Consider the following 6,477-nt stretch of genomic DNA (forward strand, 5'->3'; position numbering starts at 1 on the left):
ATTGGAGCAAACAACTTTGAGCTTAAGCCTCAATTAGTTTCTCTAATGCAACAGAATTGCAAGTTCCATGGACTTCCATTGGAAGATCCTCATCAGTTCTTAGTTGAATTCTTGCAAATCTGTGACACTGTCAAGACTAATGGGGTAAACCCTGAGGTCTACAGACTTATGCTATTCCCTTTTGCTGTAAGAGACAGAGCTAGGACATGGTTGGACTCCCAACCTAAAGAAAGCCTGGACTCATGGGAAAAGCTAGTCAATGCCTTCTTGGCAAAGTTCTTTCCACCTCAAAAATTGAGTAAGCTTAGAGTGGAAGTCCAAACCTTCAGACAGAAGGATGGAGAATCCCTCTATGAAGCTTGGGAAAGATACAAACAATTGATCAGAAAATGTCCTTCTGACATGCTTTCTGAATGGAGCATCATAGGTATTTTCTATGATGGTCTCTCTGAACTATCCAAGATGTCTTTGGATAGCTCTGCTGGAGGATCTCTCCATCTGAAGAAGACGCCTACAGAGGCTCAAGAGCTAATTGAAATGGTTGCAAATAACCAATTCATGTACACTTCTGAAAGGAATCCTGTGAACAATGGGACAAATCAGAAGAAAGGAGTTCTTGAGATTGATGCTCTGAATGCCATTTTGGCTCAGAACAAGATATTGACTCAACAAGTCAATTTGATTTCTCAAAGTCTGTCTGGAATGCAAAATGCACCAAGCAGTACTAAGGATGCTTCATCTGAGGAAGAAGCTTATGATCCTGAGAACCCTTCAATGGAAGAGGTGAATTACCTAGGAGAACCCTATGGAAACACCTATAATTCTTCATGGAGAAATCACCCAAATTTCTCATGGAAGAATCAAGAGAGACCTCAACAAGGTTTCAACAATAATGGTGGAAGAAACAGGTTTAGCAATGGCAAGCCTTTTCCATCATCTTCTCAGCAACAGACAGAGAATTCTAAGCAGAACCCCTCTGACTTAGCAACCATGGTCTCTGATCTAATCAAAACCACTCAAAGTTTCATGACTGAAACAAGGTCCTCCATTAGAAATTTGGAGGCACAAGTGGGACAGCTGAGCAAGAAAGTTACTGAACTCCCTCCTAGTACTCTTCCAAGCAATACAGAAGAAAATCCAAAAGGAGAGTGCAAGGCCATCAACATGGCCGAATTTTGAGAGGAAGGAGAGGAAGTGAACGCCACTGAGGAAGACCTCAATGGGCGTGCACTGACCTCCAATGAGTTCCCAAATGAGGAACCATGGGAATCTGAGGCTCAAAATGAGACCATAGAGATTCCATTGGACTTACTTCTGCCTTTCATGAGCTCTGATGAGTATTCCTCCTCTGAAGAGGATGAGTATGTCATTGAAGAGCAAGTTGCTAAATACCTTGGAGCAATCATGAAGCTAAATGACAAGTTATTTGGAAATGAGACTTGGGAGGATGAACCTCCTTTGCTCACCAAAGAACGGGATGACTTGTCTAGGCAGAAATTACCTCAAAAGAGACAAGATCCTGGGAAGTTTTCAGTACCTTGTACCATAGGCACCATGACCTTCAAGAAGGCCCTGTGTGACTTAGGGTCAAGTGTAAACCTCATGCCTCTCTCTGTAATGGAGAAGCTAGGGATCTTTGAGGTACAAGCTGCAAGAATCTCACTAGAGATGGCAGACAACTCAAGAAAACAAGCTTATGGACTTGTAGAGGATGTATTGGTGAAGATTGAAGACCATTACATCCTTACTGATTTCATAGTCCTAGAGACTGGGAAGTGCATGGATGAATCCATCATCCTTGGCAGACCCTTCCTAGCCACAGCAAAGGCTGTGATTGATGTTGATAGAGGTGAGCTGATCATTCAAGTGAATGAAGAATCCTTTGTGTTTAAGGCTCAAGGATATCCCTCTGTCACCATGGAGAAGAAGCATGAAGAGCTTCTCTCAAATCAGAGTCAAACAGAGCCCCCACAGTCAAACTCTAAGTTTGGTGTTGGGAGGCCACAACCAAACTCTAAGTTTGGTGTTGAACCCCCACATTCAAACTCTAAGTTTGGTGTTGGGAGGTTCCAACATTGCTCTGAGTATCTGTGAGGCTCCATGAGAGCCCCCTGTCAAGCTACTGACATTAAAGAAGCGCTTGTTAGGAGGCAACCCAATGTTATATTTTATCTATTTTCTTTTGTTATTTTTTGTTATTTTGTAGGTTGATGATCATAAGAAGACACAAAATCAATTGAAAAAGCAAAAACAGAATGAAAAACAGGAAGAAAAACAGCACACCCTGGAGGAAGAACTTACTGGCGTTTAAACGCCAGTAAGACTAGCAGGTGGGCGTTTAACGCCCAGTCTGGCACCATTCTGGGCGTTTAACGCCAGAAAGGGGCACCAGACTGGCGTTAAACGCCAGAAAAGGGCAAGAACCTGGCGTTAAACGCCAGGAATGGGCACCAGCCCGGTGTTTAACGCCAGAAATGGTTCAAAACGTGATTTTGAATGCCATTTGGTGCAGGGATGACTTTTCCTTGACACCACAGGATCTGTGGACCCCACAGGATCCCCACCAACCCACCACTCTCTCTCTTCTTCTTCACCCATTCACCAATCACCTCAACTCCTCTTCCCCAAAAACCATTCACCTATCAAATCCCATCTTTCTCTTCACCACTCACATCCATCCTTCATAAAACCCCACCTACCCTACCATTCAAATTCAAACCACTTTCCCTCCCAAACCCACCCATAATGGCCGAACCCTACCCCTCCCCTCTCCTATATATACCCTTCTTCACCCCTTCATTTTTACACAACCTAAACACCACTTCTCTCCCTCTTTGGCCGAACACTAAGCCACTCCCTTCTTCCTCATTTTTTCTTCTTCTACTCTCTTCTTTCTTCTTTTGCTCGAGGACGAGCAAACCTTTTAAGTTTGGTGTGGTAAAAGCATTGCTTTTTGTTTTTCCATAACCATTTATGGCATCTAAGGCCGGAGAAACCTCCAGAAAGAGGAAAGGGAAGGCAAAAGCTTCCACCTCCGAGTCATGGGAGATGGAGAGATTCATCTCAAGGGTGCATCAAGACCACTTCTATGAAGTTGTGGCCTTGAAGAAGGTGATCCCCGAGGTCCCTTTTTCACTCAAAAAGAGTGAATATCCGGAGATCCGACATGAGATCCGAAGAAGAGGTTGGGAAGTTCTCACCAACCCCATTCAACAAGTCGGAATCTTGATGGTTCAAGAGTTCTATGCCAATGCATGGATCACCAAGAACCATGATCAAAGTGTGAACCCGGATCCAAAGAATTGGCTTACTATGGTTCGGGGGAAATACTTGGATTTTAGTCCGAAAAATGTAAGGTTAGCATTCAACTTGCCCATGATGCAAGGAGATGAACATCCTTACACTAGAAGGGTCAACTTTGATCAAAGGTTGGACCAAGTCCTCACAGTCATATGTGAAGAGGGCGCACAATGGAAGAGAGATTCAAGAGGGAAGCCGGTTCAATTGAGAAGGCATGACCTCAAACCCGTGGCTAGAGGATGGTTGGAGTTTATCCAACGCTCAATCATTCCCACTAGCAACCAGTCCGAAGTTACTATAGACCGGGCCATCATGATTCATAGCATCATGATTGGAGAAGAAGTGGAAGTTCATGAGGTTATAGCCCAAGAACTCTATAAGGTGGCGGATAAGTCCTCTACCTTAGCAAGGTTAGCCTTTCCTCATCTCATTTGTCACCTCTGTTATTCAGTTGGAGTTGACATAGAGGGAGACGTCCTTATTGATGAGGACAAGCCCATCACTAAGAAAAGGATGGAGCAAACAAGAGACCCCTCTCATCATGAGATCCCTGAGATACCTCAAGGGATGCACTTTCCTCCACAAGACTATTGGGAGCAACTAAACACCTCCCTAGGAGAATTGAGTTCCAACATGGGACAACTAAGGGTGGAGCACCAAGAGCATTCCATTCTCCTCCATGAAATTAGAGAAGATCAAAGAATCATGAGAGAGGAGCAACAAAGACAAGGAAGAGACATTGAGGAGCTCAAGCACTCCATAAGACCTTCAAGAGGAAGAATAAGCCGCCATCACTAAGGTGGACCCGTTCTTTAATCTCCTTGTTCTTTAATTTTCTGTTTTTCGAAAATTGTGCTTTATGTTTGTCCATGTTTGTGTCTTATGATCATTAGTGTCTTAGTGTCTATGCCTTAAAGTTATGAATGTCCTATGAATCCATCACCTTTCTTGAATAAACAATGTTCTTAATTGAAAAAGATGAGAATTGCATGAATTTTGAATTTTATAACAGTTTAATTATTTTGATGTGGTGGCAACACTTTTGTTCTCTGAATGTATGCTTGAACAGTGCATATGTCTTTTGAATTTGTGGTTCATGAATGTTGGCTCTTGAAAGAATGATGAAAAAGGAGACATGTTACTGAGGATCTGAAAAATCATAAAAATGATTCTTGAAGCAAGAAAAAGCAGTGAATACAAAAAAAAAACGAAAAAGAAAGAGAAAAAGAAAGAAAAAGAAAGAAATAAAGTTGTGATCCAAGGCAATAAGAGTGTGCTTAAGAACCCTGGACACCTCTAATTGGGGACTTTAGCAAAGCTGAGTCACAATCTGAAAAGGTTCACCCAATTATGTGTCTGTGGCATGTATGTATCCGGTGGTAATACTGGAAGACAGAGTGCTTTGGGCCACAGCCAAGACTCAATAAGTAGCTGTGTTCAAGAATCATCATACTTAACTAGGAGAATCAATAACACTATCTGGATTCTGAGTTCCTAAAGAAGCCAATCATTCTGAGTTCCAAAGGATAGAGTGAGATGCCAAAACTGTTCAGAGGCAAAAAGCTAAAAGCCCCGCTCATCTAATTAATACTGATCTTCATAGATGTTTTTGGAGTTCATTGTATATTCTCTTCTTTTTATCCTATTTGATCTTCAGTTGCTTGGGGACAAGCAACATTTTAAGTTTGGTGTTGTGATGAGCGGATAATTTGTACCCTTTTTGGCATTGTTTTTAGTATGTTTTTAGTATCTTTGAGTTAGTTTTTATTATATTTTTATTAGTTTTTAGTTAAAATTCACTTTTCTGGACTTTACTATGAGTTTGTGTGTTTTTCTGTGATTTCAGGTATTTTCTGGCTGAAATTGAGGGATCTAAGCAAAAATCTGATTCAGAGACTGAAAAGGACTGCAGATGCTGTTGGATTCTGACCTCCCTGCACTCGAAGTGGATTTTCTGGAGCTAAAGAAGCCCAATTGGCGCGCTCTCAACGGCGTTGGAAAGTAGACATCCTGGGCTTTCCAGCAATATATGATAGTCCATACTTTGCCCAAGATTTGATGGCCCAAACCGGCGTTCAAAGTCACCCTTAGGAATTCCAGCGTTAAACGCCGGAACTGGCACCAAAATGGGAGTTAAACGCCCAAACTGGCATAAAAGCTGGCGTTTAACTCCAAGAAGAGTCTCTACACGAAAATGCTTCATTGCTCAGCCCAAGCACACACCAAGTGGGCCCGGAAGTGGATTTTTATGTCATTTACTCATCTTTGTACACCCTAGGCTACTAGTTTTCTATAAGTAGGACCTTTTACTATTGTATTAGATATCTTGGTAGCTATCTTTGAGTTTCATGCTATCTTAGATCATTTGGGAGGCTGGCCATTCGGCTAGGCCTAGACCTTGTTCTTATGTATTTTCAACGGTGGAGTTTCTACACACCATAGATTAAGGTGTGGAGCTCTGCTGTACCTCGAGTATTAATGCAATTACTACTGTTCTTCTATTCAATTCCGCTTGTTCTTTGTCCAAGATATCACTTGTTCTTCAACTTGATGAATGTGATGATCTGTGACACTCATCATCATTCTCACTTATGAACAAAGTGACTGACAACCACTCTGTTCTACAAGCAACAAGGCTCTAGTGTTTATCTCTTGGATTCCTGATACACGATGCATGGTTGATCGCCTGACAACCGAGTGCTCGCCTGACAAACGAGCCAGCCATTCCGTGAGATCAGAGTCTTCGTGGTATAGGCGAGAACTGATGGCGGCATTCAAGAGAATCCGGAAGGTCTAACCTTGTCTGTGGTATTCTGAGTAGGATTCAATGATTGAATGACTGTGACGTGCTTCAAACTCCTAGCAGGCGGGGCGTTAGTGACAGACGCAAAAGAATCGCTGGATTCTATTCCGGCCTGACCGAGAACCGACAGCTGATTAGCCATATGCTGTGACAGAGCATAGGAACATTTTCACTGAGAGGATGGGAGGTAGCCACTGACAACGGTGAAACCCTTGCATAAGCTTGCCATGGAAAGGAGTAAGAAGGATTGGATGAAGATAGTAGGAAAGCAGAGAGACGGAAGGGAAGGCATCTTCATACGCTTATCTGAAGCTCTCACCAAGGATATACATAAGTATCTCTATCTTTATCTTTATGTTTTATTCATCATCTAT

At 42.4% G+C, this 6,477-nt stretch overlaps 1 non-coding gene across 1 annotated transcript; it reads right to left on the reverse strand.

Annotated features, from left to right (window-relative positions):
- Positions 1 to 300: 300 nt before the first annotated feature.
- LOC130978765 (small nucleolar RNA R71) lies at positions 301 to 408 on the reverse strand. The gene has a single exon (XR_009086381.1). It is a non-coding gene; the product is annotated as a small nucleolar RNA R71 (small nucleolar RNA).
- Between the last annotated feature and the right edge of the window lie 6,069 nt (positions 409 to 6,477).

Source organism: Arachis stenosperma, chromosome 4, assembly GCF_014773155.1.
Source record: "Arachis stenosperma cultivar V10309 chromosome 4, arast.V10309.gnm1.PFL2, whole genome shotgun sequence".
NCBI classification, from domain to species: Eukaryota; Viridiplantae; Streptophyta; class Magnoliopsida; order Fabales; family Fabaceae; genus Arachis; species Arachis stenosperma.